Genomic DNA, 18,194 nt, shown 5'->3' with positions numbered 1-18,194 from the left:
CAGGTGTTTTATTATTCATTATGGACAGTTCGAACTAGTGGCCAATTTCAAAGCTGCAAAAAAATAACTTTGACTCTGATAATAACATTTCTGATATTTTTAGTAGTACCTCAGTTGATCATACTTAATATAAATAGGAGATTAATGTGTTGATATATGCACATGATAGCATACAACGTGTATTAATTACTATTTATTACCAATTGAAAATAGGTTTTTCAAGCTAGCAGTCGCACCACGTCAAAGTCAATGTAGCAACAGAACTCAATATAGAACAATATAATCAAATCACATTTGATCGGTCACATGTTAGCAGATGTTAATGCGAGTGTAGCGATATTGCTTGTGCTTCTAGTTCAGACAATGTAGTAATGTCTAACAAATTCACAATGACTGCCTTACACACACAAATGTGAAGGGATGAATAAGAATCTGTACATGTACATATATGGATGAGTGATGGCGTGTGGCATAGGCCAGATGCAGTAGATGGTATAGAATACAGTATATACATATGAGATGAGCATTGTAGGATATGTAAACATTAAAGTGTTGTTATTTAAAGTGACTAGTGATACCATTATTAAGTCAATTTATTAAAGTGGCCAAAGAATTGAGTCTGTATGTTGGCAAAAGCCTCTCTTTGTTAGTGATGGCTGTTTAACAGTCTGATGGCCTTGAGATTGAAAAACAGCTTCCGTCTCTCGGTTCCAGCTTTGATGCACCTGCACTGACCTCGCCTTCTGGATGATAGCAGGGTGAACAGGCAGTGGCTCGGGTGGTTGTTGTCCTTGATGATCTTTTTGGCCTTCCTGTGATATCGGGTGCTGTAGGTGTCCTGGAGGGAAGGTAGTTTGCCCCCGGTGATTCTTTGTGCAGACCGCACCACCCCCCGGAGAGCCTTGCGGTTGAGGGTTGCACAGTTGCCGTACCAGGTGGTGATACAGTCCGACAGGACTGTTGCGCCTTCACCACGCTGTCTGCGTGGGTGGACTATTTCAGTTTGTGTGAGTTTGTGTGAAAATAAAATAAAAAACGAACTTTCCACCTTCTCCATTACTGTCCTTTGTTTTGTTGACATTGAGTGAGAGGTTATTGAACTTTCCGGACACCACACTCCGAGGGCACGCACCTCCTCCCTGTAGGCCGTCTCGTCGTTGTTGGTAATCAAGCCTGAATAGCAGACAGTTTACTCTGGGCACCTTATTCATCCAAGCTACTCAATACTGCCCCCAGCCTTAACAAGTTAAACATATTGCACTTTTACTTTCTTCTCCAACACTTTGTTTTTGCATTATTTAAACCAAATTGAACATGTTTCATTCTTTATTTGAGACTAAATTGATTTTATTTATGTATTAAGTTCAAATAAAGTGTTCATTGTTCATTCAGTATTGTCATTACAAATTAGAGGTCGACCGATTAATCGGAATGGCCGATTTAATTAGGGCCGATTTCAAGTTTTCATAACAATCTTTTTTTTTTTTTACACCTTTATTTTAATCTTTATTTAACTAGGCAAGTCAGTTAAGAACACATTCTTATTTTCAATGACGGCCTAGGAACGGTGGGTTAATTGCCTCGTTCAGGGGCAGAACGACAGATTTTCACCTTGTCAGCTCGGGGGATTCAATCTTGCAACCTTACAGTTAACTAGTCCAACGCTCTAACCACCTGCCTCTCATTGCACTCCACGAGGAGATTGCCTGTTACGCGAATGAAGTAAGCCAAGGTAAGTTGCTAGCTAGCATTAAACTTATCTTATAAAAAACAATCATAAATCACTAGTTAACTACACATGGTTGATGATATTACTAGATATTATCCAGCGTTGCATATAATCGATGCGGTGCATATCGTTGCTCCAATGTGTACCTAACCATGAACATCAATGTCTTTCTTAAAATCAATACACAGAAGTATATACTTTTAAATCTCAATATTTAGCTAAAAGAAAACCAGGTTAGCAGGCAATATTAACCAGGTGAAATTGTGTCACTTCTCTTGCGTTCATTGCACGCAGAGTCAGTGTATATGCAACAGTTTGGGCCGCCTAATTTGCCAGAATTGTACATAATTATGACATAACATTGAAGGTTGCACAATGTAACAGTGATATTTAGACTAATGGATGCCACCCGTTAGATAAAATATGGAACGGTTCCATATTTCACTGAAAGAATAAACGTTTTGTTTTCGAGATGATAGTTTCCGGATTTGACCATATTAATGACCTAAGGCTCGTATTTCTGTGTGTTATTATGTTATAACTAAGTCTATGATTTGATAGAGCAGTCTGACTGAGGAATGGTAGGCACCAGCAGGCTCGTAAGCATTCATTCAAACAGCACTTTCATGCGTTTTGCCAGCAGCTCTTCGTTGTGCTTCAAGCATTGCGCTGTTTATGACTTCAAGCCTATCAACTCCCGAGATTAGGTTTATGTAACCAATGTGAAATGGCTAGCTAGTAAGCGGGGTGCGCGCTAATAGCGTTTCAAACGTCACTCGCTCTGAGACTTGGAGTGGTTGTTCCCCTTGCTCTGCATGGGTAAAGCTGCTTCGAGGGTGGCTGTTGTCGTTGTGTTCCTGGTTCGAGCCCAGGGAGGAGCGAGGAGAGGGACGGAGGCTATACTGTTACACTGGCAATACTAAAGTGCCTATAAGAACATCCAATAGTCAAAGGTTAATGAAATACAAATGGTATAGAGAGAAATAGTCCTATAATAACTACAACCTAAAACTTCTTACCTGGGAATATTGAAGACTCATGTTAAAAGGAACCACCAGCTTTCATATGTTCTGAGCAAGGAACTGAAACGTTAGCTTTCTTACATTGCACTTTTACTTTCTTCTCCAGCACTTTGTTTTTGCATTATTTAAACCAAATTGAACATGTTTCATTATTTATTTGAGGCTAAATTGATTTTATTGCTGTATTATATCAAGTTAAAATAAGTGTTCATTCAGTATTGTTGTAATTGTCATTATTACAAATTAATTAATTAAAAATCGACCGATTAATCGGTATTGGCTTTTTTCGGTCCTCCAAATTGGTAACTGTATTCACAAGTGATGACAAAAACCTTTTAAAAGTTTTGTTACTTTAATGAGAAATGAGAAAAAAGTTCCATTTGGAATATTTTTAATTTCAGTGTGATTAACTCAGGCCTTGTCATTAGGGGAGCAATGTTACAAAGTATTAGAAATAGATTTGGGTACGACTTTTTGGGACTTTGAAAACGGTTGCAATAAGGAAAGTTTTTGCATTGGTAGTTGTGGAAAAATGCATATCTGATCAAAAAATGTATCCTAATAATAATATAAATATCTCAGTGATCCAAGAGGAAATGTCATGAAAAATAACACAATCATTCTTTGGGTCAAATGTCAGTTGTGTGAGAATTACCCATGCTTGTGTGTATGTTTGTATGTGCGTTTGCAAGGACAAATCAACAGGCGTTAGACTATCTGGTGAATGAATAATGAAGCCTAAAATCATGTGAGTGAGTGTGTGTGTGAGTGTGTGAGTGAGTGAAAGAAAAACCCTTCTGCAGCCAATGCAGTCAGTAGAAAATCCCCACTCGATAACACACAACTCACACACAGTAGTGTCCCTATCAGTTCATACCCAGACTCATATCACAGCGAGTAAAGATAGAGCTTACAGACAAACACAGTTACCTCATCACAGGCCAAAAGAACACCTAGTTGGTTACCCATGGAGACCGTTTCCCCCGGAGACAGTGTCGTCTCTTAATCTTGGATTGGGAGGAAAGCTCACTCAAGTCTTATGAGCTGTGTAACCTAGAAGATGTTTGTTTGCCATTCCTTTGAGCCAACAAGTCATGTTCTCTAATCACTATGACAAAAACACATTACAGCGCCCCTGGGCCCTAGTAACAGTGTCCATGTTAACAAACAGTACTTAGCCTATTGAAGTTGTAATCAGCGACAGCCAGACTTGTTGACCGGAAGTGATGTGGGGACAGGTCACACAGAAAAATTTAAAAAAAGCACACACCACTAAGTTTTCCAGATGCATTTTACAACACCAGGAGATCTTTTACAAACCTGTTTAGCTTGCTGAACTGTGACAATCACTCCCGGCAACTATACCATGGTAACCAACGACAGCTTCATGGAAACAGACACTGTCGGAAAGCAAACGTTGCGGCAACAACATGACCACCTTGAAATGATTAAACAGCAGGAGGCTCGCTCTTCTGTTACAACTTCCTAAAGACCATTCATTCACAGTAAACAGCCCCACTATCACCTCCTTATAAACAGACTACATTAGCATAATAGCTATAGCCAGCCAGCCAAGCATATCAGGCCAACCACCATGGCAACAAAGCAGTCATTCCTCCAGACAGGGAGTATCAGCATATGAAGAGGATATTTGGGACTTGAGAAATCAATTGGTGGTTTGGAGGATGGCCAGAGCAGTCCTAGACTAGTCCTTGTGTTTTTCCTGCTTCGGGGGTACAGGGCAACATGTAGGCTACACAGTCATTTGTTGGATTGGTATTACACATTTATAATGCAAATGTATCCCTTTTCTACATTCTTAAAGACAATTCTGGAAGAAAGCAAGATAAAAGAGAGATGGATGGGCAGATTTTAAGGCGAGGCTATCCTGTGTTTACCTACACTTTACACAATGAAGATCCTGCTGTGTGGGCTGGGAGTGCCCTGTGTGTGAGCCCTCTGAGTCACCAGAGCAGGAGATCTGGCTTGCAGATTCAGTGCCTTTTTAAATCCCCGCTGAATACATTTTTACAACAATGTGTTTAATGCATGATTTTAATTATCCATCTAGTTTCTTTGTCCTTCCTCCTGTCTTTGTTAGTACTTATTTATTGTGTTGTTTTATGATGTGAAGCACTGTTGCTTGTATTGAAAGGTGCTATACAACATATTTGTTTAAATGTATTATTATTAAATGGCAGCTAAATTTGACATTTGAGTAATTTAGCAGATGCTCTTATCCAGAGCAACTTACAGGAGCAATTAGGGTTAAGTGCCTTGCTCAAGGGTACAGACAGATTTTTTCACCTAGTCGGCTCTGGGATTCGAACCAGCTGCCTTTCAGTTACTGGCCCAATGCTCTTAAAGGAAGTGCTGCGATGGGCCCTCTCCTTCTCTGCTGCGGTAGACTCTGGTTAAAGTGACCTGTTCTCTGCTCAAAATCCTTAATCCATCTCCTTACTCCCTGGCTCTCCCTCCAGCAGGTCCCCCCAGAGCCAGACAGTCACGTCAGCAAATGGTGAGTCACAGCAGGCTATATCATTGGACACACACACAATGCAAGAGACTAGCTGCCACAAACACCACTCTGCTCAACAGCTAAATTATGATCAGCAGGCCCCATTCTCTTTGGCATGCTTGCGTCGCACACAAACAGTGGCATGAACGCCCCATCACAGGTTCCCACACCTATTCCAACACACAGACATGTGAGACACGGTAACGAGAAATGCCACTTTCTCTGAAATCCCAAATACTATTCTGGGGAAAGCTCCATAAATCCACAGCCTTCCAAGGAGCTTAGAGGGAACTTAAATGTCATCACATCACTCCCTACTGAGGAAACAGGCACTGCCTCTGATCCAAACGAACACAGTATCCAACAGCATCCGTCACACTGTGGTCTTTAACCAACAGGTGTTAAAAGGCAGAGTGTGTGGTGGAGCCAGTAAGATGGTACCATTCATTTCAGTGTATATATCATTTTGCCATGGGGCGGATTTTTGTTAAATTAAACGCATTATGCGGGTTGAATGCAGTAACAGAAAAAAACTATTAATACAATTCCCACGATGGTAGTGACTGCTTATCACTTATTAACCATCAGTTATTCACATGACTTTAATATTTCAGTTGTGTACATTACATTTGTTTTATTTGATTACTATCATTTCATTCCAAGTCATTATCTCTATAGAGCTGCTGCCTACGCTGTCTGACAAAAATCACTATTTTAGTAGTTCAGAGTAAATAAAGCAGACTTATGACTGCTGAATACCAATAACTCAAAGCAACTGCTCTCTGTGTATCCCCTCTTGCTCCTGCATTCATCTGTAGCTTAGTAGCAGGCATAAAAGAAACAGAACGGACAAGCAGCCGAGCAATGGATTATAGGTCAATGTAGTTCATTATCATGTTTTCTGCACTAAACTATGTAGAACATTGGCCAGTTGGAAACTAAAACATCGTACATTTCAGACATGATCCGATTTCTCTACAGAAACTGCAGTACATTGACAGAATAAAAAAAAAAAGGATTTTCAAATAATTAGCTAGTTGTTTAAAAACAGAAAAACAACCGACACTTCAGTTAAATCCTTAAGCACCAGTAGTGGTGCGCGACTAATGTGGTTGGAGTCGCCTCTTGCTCGACTCCAAAATACGCTGAAACGGATGCGCACACACCACATTATTGCTGAGTCCTACTAGGAAGACTGCATTTGCATTCTAGAGGACTGACATGAGCATGATGCTGCCCCTTTGCTCATCAACTTAGCCTATAAAAAGGACTAGGTGACGTGTAGGAGCAAGAATATTTCTGTGATATATCTGCTGTGTGCAGCCTTGATGGACCCCATGGAATGACATGGCGCAATCTACCCTGATAAGGCTAGCAAGTTAGCAGACTTAAGGAAAATTAAATTAAACATTTGGTCCCATTTAGAAAACCGATTTGTGTTAAGAAAACATGCATTTCATAATCAACAAAATATTTTGTCTGCATTACCATGGCATAGAGGAGTGTCCCAGTTTGACAGTAGGTGATAGGGATACTGTCAATGTCACTATTCTAAAAAGGTAGGGTCCACCAAGGGGCCCATCAAGGCTGTGCACAGTCATTTAGATGTACATCCCATTACAAAATATGTAATGAATATCCTTTCTTAGTGAAAAAACAAACAATAGAACCTTAACATCAATTACCTCAGAAACCCTATGTCATTTGACTTACCATTATGCCTCTAGAGACATGTCATTACACGGGATGCCACGCCCACAATGATGCCCATTGAACCAATTTTTTAATCAGTCTCATATTTTCGCAATAACACACAGGCATTGATTGTTATTGTACAAATGTATAGGATATCCATTACAAAGCTTACATCTCCCACTTTGCCAGGTGTCCTGCTTAACAATACTCACCCTATACTTTTATATACATTTGATGAATTTACGAGGCATTAATAGACAAGACATTGCTGGATACAGATGACCAAAATATAACCTATGCACATGGTTCTGGCTGTCAGCCTAGTGGCCGACACACCTACCTATGCCTGGCTGTGCTCCCACCCATCACTCTCTCCCTTGGAGTTGGCTCTTTCTTTGCTGTGAAAGATGCAAGAGTTTGTGTTCTCGAAGTAGACTATGGAAAATAGTTTCCACCGTCGCAAAAATAATGAATATTTGGAGTTGATTCCAAGAGGAGCAGATGTCAGAGAATGGGGCAGATAGATTCCTTGACTATCTGCCCCTCGACTATCTGACTATTATTTTGGAGTCGACTCCCCACCGCTAAGCACTAGCAGTTTTTCAGATAATTTCCTGCAATTCTAAACGTTGCCATAGGATGTAGAGAAATGTTTGAAGTTAATATGATATCTGAGTGATATCTGAATAAGGGCCCCTGGTCGCTCATTTGACCATGATTACAACAAGTTTAGACAGCTGGGTAGACAAATTAACCAATCTAAAAATGTTTTGCTGACATGGGCTAATTGAGTGACCATCTGTGACAGCCATAAGAGAAAACTACTGATGCACAACCACATTTCGAAATTGCACCTTGTGTTTCTACTATGTTAACTCAGTAAGTTAAGACCAACTGAGTTCCTAAAAACAATTTAAAAAATCAAATATCCGCGGGTCTACAAACAAGTGTGCATGTGTGGAAAAACCTAGTAACCACCATCATCCATGCCATGGCACCGATCACAAATCCTCATCAATGAACTCGCCATACTAACGTTAGTTAACTTTAATTTGTCGGTTATAAATAACATGATCATATTCCATTGTAGCAGCAACACATTAACGTTATATTGATGCCAACAGTCCAACCATGTCACGACTTGGATGGATGGAAACCTTTATCGTTCGTCATCACTTGACATGAACATATTATTTGATTCGTGATTGTATTGGCTACCTAACAAGCTAAACTTCAGCTTACTAATATGCTGTTCAGAACATGCTAGCTAGCTAGCTACATTGCCAATCATGATAGATAGATTCAATGAACATGCATGAAGCCTGGCTAGTAAGTTACAGTTCTAGCTTGCTTGATAACAACGCTAATGTTACCTAACTGGCGAACTGATGGCTAGCTAGGTAGCTAAACATATGTTAAATATGGCTCTGGCCTCAACAAGTGCAGTGTCAGTGACTACATTACAATAGCTAGCATCTTACCTTATTGTCATTCTGTACAATTACAAAGGCTGTCCAATGTTTTCCGACGGCGTTTCTTAGTTGTAAAAATAGCCAAATCTGCTACTACTGGGGTTTCTGTTTTGCGTCATGCACCTGTCTGCGGTGCGTTTCTCTTTGGTATCACTGCGCTTCTCCAATGTTTTCCAATATGAAAAGTAGTCCCAGATCCCGGAACTACAGTACGTAACGTAATCTGTTTCCATATCCTTCCGCCTTGGACTCGATTAATGACGTGGAGTGTGGATTGACATGAATGAATATGGATCAATTTCTTTATTTAAATTATATAATGTATACTTTGAAAGTGATTCAGTCCAAGAACATATATGAATACATTTAAAGATTAAGAATGTCGATATTTGAGAGAAATAAAGTGAGTATCGAAAGAATAGGCATTGAAATTCCTGTTCAGACATTCTCTGACATCTGCTCAATGTAAACAGACACATTAGCGGATTGCTCTTTGCCTGTCAATCCACTGACCTTGCAATGGCAAATACAGCCCATTACCAGTGAGTGCTCAGCTAACTATTGGATGGATGATAGATAATGGCTGATTGATAAGGTTGTTCAGATATATATACTCCTCCCTCTTTCTTTTTCTCCAGCTCCACCACTCCCCCTTATTTCTCCCTCTAGCACTCTCCTATTCATCTATTGTTTGTGTTATTCTCAGCTGTGTGTGTGTGTGTGTGTGTGTGTGTGTGTGTGTGTGTGTGTACTTACCTTGTGCACAGACATGGAACACTGATCACTTTAATTGACACTAGTCACTTTAATAATGTTTACATACTATTTTACCCACATCATATGTATATACTGTATTCTACTCAAGGCCTATCCTAATTTAACTATTGCTGTACATATACTATTCTATCCTATGTATTCTTCAGCCATACTATATATTCTATCCATATACTGTCCATATATATATATATATATATATATATATATATATATATATATATATATATATATATATATATACAGTACATACATACATATATACATACATACTGACTCTGGACTCAGACATTGCTCGTTCTAATATTTCTATATTTCTTAATTCCATTTTATTGCTTTTTTAGGTTTGTGTGTATTGTTGTGTATTTTTAGCTATTACGGCACTGTTGGAGCTAGGAACACAAGCATTTCACTACACCTGCAATTGAATCAGCTAAATATGTGTATTCGACCAATCAAATTACATTTGATTTGCTTGAGATTTAGGAGAAGCGTAAACTGCTTCTATGGAAAACTTTCATCTCTGTATAGAGATGGTTGATGCTTATTTATAAAACCCTCTTAGGCCTCACTCAATCCACCGGAGATACCTACTGAAGCCCCCATCCTCCACATACTACAGCCGTTGTGCCAGTCACATTCTGTTAAAGGTCCCCAAAGCACACACATCCCTGGGTCACTCCTCTTTTCAGTTCGCTGCAGCTAGCGACTCGAACGAGCTGGAAAAAACACTCAAACTGGACAGTTTTATCTCAATCTCTTCATTCAAAGACTCAATCATGGACACGCTTACTGACAGTTGTGGCTGCTTCACATTATGTATTATTGTCTCTACCTTGCCCTTTGTGCTCTTGTCTGTGCCCAATAATGTTTCTACCATGTTTTGTGCTGCTACCATGTTGTGCTGCTGCCATGTTGTGTTGCTACCATGTTGTGTTTTCATGTGTTGCTGCCATGCTATGTTGTTGTCTTAGGTTTCTCTTTATGTAGAGTTGTGGTGGCTTTCTTGTCTTGTGTGTTTTGTCCTATATTTTTATTTTATGTTTTATTTTTAATCACAACCCCGTCCCCGCAGGAGGACTTTTGCCTTCTGGGAGGCCATCATTGTAACTACGAAGTTGTTCTTAACTGACTTGCCTAGTTAAATAAAGGTTACATAAAAATAAATAAAATTAACATAAACCTGTGGCTAGAGCTGGATTTATAACATGTTTCAATAAAGCACTTATCTTCATCACCACACGGTGTCGCCCTTCCCTATATTTACACCCCTGCATGTCAATGCCAGATCTGGCAGCCTGCCCTCAAAGACGAAACTCTCTATGGTTCATCACGGTAAGGGACAGCCTCAGAATGGAACTTAATGTGGAGGCAGGTATTAGAGCTGAGCAAGGGGAGCCTGGAGTCGAACAAGCCTCCTTCAGATGTAAATATCGTGTAGAATAGACCTTGGACCGGGAACGTCAGCCTGGTCTCATAGACTAGACGCAACACGTTAGATATATAAAAAATGGCATAATATACAGTGGTGGAAAAAGACCCACATTTTCATACTTCGGTAAGAGTAAAGATACCTTAAAAGAAAATGACTCAATAAAAAAGTAAAAGTTACCTAGTAAAATACCACTGGAGTAAAAGTCTAAAATTATTTGGTTTTAAATGTACTTAAGTATCAAAAGTATAAGTAATTTAAAATTCCTTATGATAAGCAAACCAGACAACATGATTTTCTAGTTGTTTTAATTCACGGATAGCCAGGGGCACAGTTCAACACTCAGACATCATTTACAAACAAAGCATTTGTGTTTAGTGAGTCTTCCAGATCAGATGCAGTAGAGATGACCAGGGATGTTCTCTTGATAAATGTGTGAATTAGACAATGTTCCTGTCCTGCTAAGCACTCAAAATGTAACGAGTACTTTTGGGTGTCAGGGAAAATGTAAGGAGTAAAAAGTACATTATTTTATTTAGGAATGTAGTGGAGTAAAAGTAAAAGTTGTCAAAAATATAAATAGTAAAGTAAAGTACAGATATACACAAAAACTACTTAAATAGTACTTAAGTACTTTACACCACTGATAATATGTTATGTTGGTATGGTTACATAAGACAGATGGTTACTTGACATCATGGGAAAATCAAAAGAAATCAGCCTAGACCTCAGAAAAAAATGTTTGGTTCATCCTTTTTCCATACGCCTGAAGGCACCACGTTCCTTGTGGAAGGCTACCCGAAACGTTTGACTCAAGTTAAACAATTGAAGGAAATGCTACTAAATACTAATTGAGTGTATGTAAACTTCTGACCCACTGGCAATGTGGTAACAGACTAAAAAGGTGGGGCTGAGTGACGGGTCGCCACTGTGTATCATACAGAGCATGCAAATTCGTAACATATTGTACGTTTTGCAAAGCCATAATATTTTGTACAGTTTGCAAATTCACAACATATAATACGAATTGTAATTCATCAACATATCATGCAAAATGGGAGATGGACATCCACAAATGAATACATATCACACTAAACGTAACATACCTTACTCAATAGAGCATCTCGGATTTACATACTAAATAATAGGAAATGCTCTAAGACCAGGTTGGGGATGTCCTCAGGACATTTACATGTCTGTAAGGAAATGGAAGGCGTCGAGGGGTTTTGAAGCCAAATGATCCTATCAGCAGTTTATTCTGTCATGGAAGTTCCAGGCACAACCTTTATATATGTTTTAATGATACGGCTGGAAAATCTGCACAGTGGGAGGTCGTATTTCATCTCAGTACCTCCAGCTGAATATAGCATTGGTTATTGGTGGGTATGAGTGTGTGTGTGTGTGAGTGTGTGTGTGTGTGTGTGTGTGTGTGTGTGTGTGTGTGTGTGTGTGTGTGTGTGTGTGTGTGTGTGTGTGTGTGTGTGTGTGTGTGTGAGTGCATTTGTGCATGCGTGAGTGATTGAGATTGTGTGAGTTAGTGCGTGTGTGTGTGTGTGTGCCTGCATGCATCTATGCACGTGTGTGTAGGTGTGTATGAATCTAGCAGGGGTTATCTGTGTGTGAGGGTGGAAGGGAGTCCTGTAAGTAAATGAAACAAAGTACGATCAAGAGAGTGTGTGATTTGTAAAGGATTAGCTGGATTGTAAATGTGCAGGTCCATGTTTGTTTACACATTGTAATTGTTAATGTATATGTGCATGCTCATGGATAAGGATATGAATGTGTGTGTGCCTGCGTGTGTGTGTGTGGCTGCGAAAGAGCAGCGTTGCACAGTCTCCTGAGTCAGCAGCCAATCCCTTTGGAATGCTAATCACTTAGCGTTTCTCTCCACCTGCACCTCCCTCCTTCTCTCTCTCTCTCTCTCTCTCTCTCTCTCTCTCTCTCTCTCTCTCCCTCCCTCTGGCGTCTCTCTCTTTTCCCATATTTCTCCATTCCTCCCCCCTTCTCTCTTTTCATTCCTTCTCTTCCTCTCTATGTCCAACATTTCTTTCTCTCTTCTTCCCCTTCCCCATATATCCCCCCTCTCTCCCTCTCTCTCCCTCTTTCTCTCTTTCTCTGACATGTTTCTATGAAGTTGGTCTGTCTATTAGCTGGTCCTGTTGCAGGTTCATGTTTGGTCCTCTGCAGCAGTGGTGGGGTGAGTCAGACATAGAAATGTGACTGATAGAATAACTTTACTTCTTCTCAGGGGAACTTATACTGAGCCTGGTAGCAGCCAGTCTGTTTAAAGACAGATTATAGGGAATATTATTCTAGCGTCTCTTTGACGTGGTCTGTAGAGCCTGAGTTTAGTACACACCTCTCCTCCGCCTCCCCCTCCTCATTCCGTTCTCCGATCCCCCTTTGTCCATAACTAGCCCCCAGACAGATGGAGAGATGTATGATGTTCTGCTCTGCTCGATCTTCTATTCGACTGCAGTTGCTATGACGTCAGAGAGGGGAAGACGGCGGTGCTAGAGAGAGGGGGAGAGAAGAGAGGAGAGGAAGGGAAGAGTCAGGCTGACAGGGTTCACAGGGTTTGTTTTGGGATGTTTTCCATTCTAATAGAACAAATCAAAATGTATTTGTCACATGCTTCGTAAACAAGAGGTGTGGAGTGAAAAGCTTACCTGTTCCAACAATGCAGAGTTAAAGATATACTGCATATCTTTTTTTTTAAATTGAGAAGTAGACACGAGGAATAACAAATAACAATAAGGAGTAAAAAAGAACATGTCTACCTGTACAGAGTCGATGTGCAGGGTACCATGTCAACTTGTGGACGTGAGAGGGCTGTGGGAACACGCACACTGACACTGACCATGGTCATATTGATTACGGTCATATTGACCATGGTCATAATAGATCCCATTCATTAGGATGAATCAGCAGGTTATGTTCACATGAAATAACAGAGGGGGGAAGAACATCTTAGTGTTCAGTTCTCTCACAGATTCAATTCGCTGCAGTCATGCAGTTATTTTATTGGACAGAAGAGAGCGCCTTTGGATAAATGAGGAAATGTGTGACGAATCTGTGAGTCTGTGTGCTGTAGTTGAGAAAGAGAGATTATTAGGTTGTGTGTAGGGGTGGTGTGTGTGTGTGTGTGTGTGTGTGTGTGTGTGTGTGTGTGTGTGTGTGTGTGTGTGTGTGTGTGTAAATTTGTGCATGTGTATGTTTGTGTATACAGTTGAAGTCAGAAGTTTACACACACTTAGGTTGGAGTCATTAGAACTCGTTTTTCAACCACCAGATCGTACTTTTTGGAGAAATGTCCTCTGGTCTGATGAAACCAAATAGAACTGTTTGGCCATAATGACCATCATTATGTTTGGAGGAAAAAGGGGGAGGCTTGCAAGCCGAAGAATACCATCCCAACTGTGAAGCACAGGGGTGGCAGCATCATGTTGTGGCAAAATGGCTTAAGGTCAACAAAGTATAGGTATTGGAGTGGCCATCACAACGCCCTGACCTCAATCCTATAGAACATTTGTGGGCAGAACTGAAAAAGTGTGTGTGAGCAAGGAGGCCTACAAACCTGACTCAGTTACACCAGCTCTGTCAGGAGGAATGGGTCAGAAATCACCCAACTTGTTGTGGGAAGCTTGTGGAAGGCTACCCAAAATATTTGAACCAAGTTAAACAATTTAAAGGCAATGCTACCAAATACTAATTGAGTGTATGTCAAATTCTGACCCACTGGGAATGTGATGAAAGAAATAAAAGCTGAAATAAATAATCCTCTATACTATTATTCTGACATTTCACATTCTTAAAATAAAGTGGTGATCCTAACTGGGTATTTTTTACTTGGATTAAATGTCAGGAATTGTGAAAAACTGAGTTTGAATGTATTTGGCTCAGTGTATGTAAACCTCTGACTACAACACTGTTCACTGTGTATCTTTATCTTTGATCTTCACTCCACAGAAACCAGCACAGAACCATTGAAGATGTCCATAGACAGGACATCATAGGCTAATGATTTCACATATCCACTGGACCCCCCACCAAGCCCAGAGACCAGATCCCAGGAGGGACAAATAGTTCGGAGTTGTGTAACATGCATGATGAAGTCTTGCCTGGAGGCCACGTTACATCATTCACATGCAGGCAATGCTAGCTCCAGTCTCCAGGGGCCTTTAATTCTTCTGTTGCCCCACTCTGGAGACCCTCTCCTTTGGTATGAAGGCTGAATGTAAGGGGCTGCTGTAAGATGCTATGGTTCTATGATCCTGCCCAGTGGTTGACTTGGTGTTTGGACAAGGAAGGTACACAAGGCTGGGCAAGTGGCTAGTATAACATCATGTTTATTTCACCATTATTGTAAAAGAGGTAAAACATGTTCAAATAAAGCAGTGTGACTGTGTTTTAAATGGTGATGGCTTTTGATGTGGGTTGATCTCTGGGGGGTGGGGGGGGGGGGGGGGGGGGGGGTATCTATTTTACTTTAACAGGCTCATGTAAGTCAAACCCCTCTCTTTCTCTCTTTTTTTCCTTCTTTCTCTCTCTCAGTTCTACTGGTGTGTAGAGACACTGAGCTATCTGTCATAGAGATAGATGGAGGGAGAGAGAGAGAGAAAGAGAGAGAGAGAGAGGGGGGAGGGAATGAGAGAAAACGGGAGAGAGAGAGAGTGGGATAAAGGAGAGAAAGGGGAGAGACCGGGATGGAGGGGAGCAGGACAGAAGGGAAGGAGCGTAAGAGAAGGTAGGGGGTGCACATGCAGGAGAAGGAGTGCAAGGAGTGACAGACAGGCACAAAATAAAAAGGGAGAGAGAAAATGATTGAGAGAAGGAAAGGGAGATGGTGTGGAGTGATATACAACTGCAGAGATTTACAGAGAGAAAGAGAGTAATGTTCAGGACAGAGACAGATAGGCAGGCGGAGAATGATGTAGAGGGAGGAGAGGAACCAAAAGAGAGAGAGTGAGACAGAGCGAGAGAGGTAAAGAGAGAGAGGGAGAGAGACCAACAGATAGACAGAGACACTCTCCAGTCCGGTTGCCACATCAGGTCACTATGGTAACAGCTGTAGCAACCGATCCATCATATGTCTCTATAATTCATGTTTATCATGCCATGTGCTGGGACTGTACTGTATTGCTGATATCATAGCAATGTGGATATTGAGGTGAGAAGCAGTTCAGTGCTTCGGCCTTATTGCTTCAACCCCCAGACCCTTAGTTCTGTCAACACCACAGAGTGTTTCTTCAATCAATCTTGGTAACTGCGGTTCTATAGCCTGTGTATTTGTTTCTGCATGTGTGTATCTTGCCAAACAGTCTGGAATAATTCGATGCAGCACTATGACTTTGTGCAGAAACAGTAGGGGTTCTAAGCTAAAAATGGGATACTCAATTAAATCAAAATGTAATTATTCTTGCCCAGCATGAATATATTTTTGAATTCATATTTTCATAAAAAGAGCTGACTGGTTAAAGCAAAAGGCAACTTAACGCCACAATAAATCAAAACATGTTTTGTTTTGTTGTAATATTTTTTCTCCAGACTTTGCTTAAGTTGGGTCCTGGGTTAGCGGCTGGGTCAGGCTGTGTTACCAACCTCTGAACCATCCCATTACCAAGTGATGATCATAGCCTTCAGGGAGCTTTACAGCTCAGTGCCTCCATTCCTTACATTATGTGTCTGTGGAGAACATAAATCATGGATGTGTGTGATGTAATTCTCTCTCCCCCTCACCCCTTTTCTCTGTGTCTCATGTGTGTGTGTGTGTGTGTGTGTGTGTGTGTGTGTGTGTGTGTGTGTGTGTGTGTGTGTGTGTGTGTGTGTCCGTTTGTGTATGCTTGTGTCTGTGCACTCGCATTCATTCGTGTGTGTGTGCTTCTATCTTTTCACGTGTGTGTATGTCATACAAGTGTGTTATCCAGTCTGCAGAACAACCACAAAATTTGACCAGAATAACTTAATCTATCATCTGCCTGTAGAATATAGCATTTACTGTTCTATCTGTTCAATTAGTTCAGTTTTGAGGGTTTTAGTCCCCTGTTTTGAGGGTTTTCGTCACTGTTTTGAGGGTTTTAGTCTCCTGGGGGGGAGGGGGAGGGGGGGGGGGGAATCATGCAGCTGAACAAATGACTCAAGAGTTGACTTCTGGGTTAACAGAGATTAGGCCTGGCTGGGACACACAATGAAACTGTAGACTAAACCACTCCTTTAGCGCTCCCAGATACAGCATTGTGCATGGTGGCCCAAATGGCACCCTATTCCCTGTTTAGTGCACTACCAGGGCCCATTTGGGACACAACCCATGCCACTATGAAGCTGGATGTTTGCCCACTATAGAGCTATAGCTAGCTATGTACCACGGCGACAGGACAACAGTTCAGGCCCCGGTTCTGTAAGCTGGTCTGACAGAACAGCCGGCAACGTCACTCTGACATCTCCTTTGATACGGATGGCTAATTAGATCTGCTGTAATAGAGAATAGTGCTGGAGGCTGGAGGTAGTTACATCTGTCCCAGGAACTGGAGGAGTGGATACAGGACCACAGGGCTGTCAGAGAAGGGCTGTGGCACCATGCACACAGGAAAGCAAACACACACACATTCTTATTCTGGCTCCTACTACTTCAACGTTTTAAGCTAAACTTCAATTTAACCTCCTCTAGACAAGACAAAGTCAATCATGTATTCACTTCAAATACATTGTTTATTGTCCAATGCTTGTCATGTTTGCAAAATGAAATGCCATATAGAATGTTCAAGCCACTGGGGCAGGTGTTTTGGCTTGGGCCACGCTTCGTAGACAGCGGAGGCATCCTCCACCTTCAATCAATCAAATGTATTTATAAAAGCATTTTTACATCAGCAGATGTCACAAAGTGCGAAACAGAAACCCAGCCTAACACTCCAAACAGCAAGCAATGCAGATGTGGAAGCACGGTGGCTAGGAAAAACTCACTAGAAAGGCAGGAACCTAGGAAGAATCCTAAATATGAACCAGGCTCTGAGGGGTGGCCAGTCCTCTTCTGGCTGTGCCAGGTGAAGATTATAAGAGTACATTGCCGTTTAAGTCCAGATTGTTCTTCAAACGTTCATAGTTGACCAGCAGGGCCAAATAATAATCACAGGGGTTGTAGAGGGGGCAACAGGCCATTACCTCAGGAGTAAATGTCAGTTGGCTTTTTATAGCCGAGCATTCAGAGGTCAAGACAGAGGGTGCGGTAGAGAGAGAGAGAGAGAGAGAGAGAGAGAGAGAGAGAGACGAAAACAGCAGGTCTAGGACAAAGTAACACGTCAGGTGAAAAGGTCAAGGTTCCCTAGCCACAGGCAGAACAGTTGAAACTGGAGCAGCAGCATGACCAAGTGGACTGGGGACAGCCAGGAGTCATGAGGCCAGGTAGTCCTGAGGCATGATCCTAGGGCTCAGTTCCTCCGGGAGCGGAGGGAGCACCCGGCCTCACCCTGCTAGAATCTGAAGTCAAATGTCTACCATTTGCTGATGATCTGGTGCTTCTGTCACCAACCATGGAGGGCCTTCAGCAGCACCTAGA

General features: G+C 41.3%; 1 protein-coding gene across 4 annotated transcripts in view; it reads right to left on the bottom strand.

Annotated features, from left to right (window-relative positions):
• Positions 1-8,638, bottom strand: part of LOC149978954 (small G protein signaling modulator 3) — a 28,258-nt gene extending 19,620 nt beyond the window's left edge. For 2 of the 4 annotated variants that reach the window (XM_090197051.1, XM_090197053.1), the window contains exon 1: positions 8,446-8,623. The gene's annotated coding sequence lies outside the window, so the exon portion shown is untranslated. Of the gene's footprint in view, positions 1-8,445 lie in introns of all 4 variants that reach the window. The other 2 variants (XM_090197056.1, XM_090197054.1) reach the window with 2 other exon arrangements.
• Positions 8,639-18,194: the final 9,556 nt, after the last annotated feature.

The sequence above is a fragment of the Oncorhynchus mykiss genome, chromosome 13 (assembly GCF_057628025.1).
Source record: "Oncorhynchus mykiss isolate SJ-2025 chromosome 13, ASM5762802v1, whole genome shotgun sequence".
NCBI lineage: Eukaryota > Metazoa > Chordata > Actinopteri > Salmoniformes > Salmonidae > Oncorhynchus > Oncorhynchus mykiss.
This window is presented reverse-complemented; position numbering and strand designations above follow the sequence as displayed.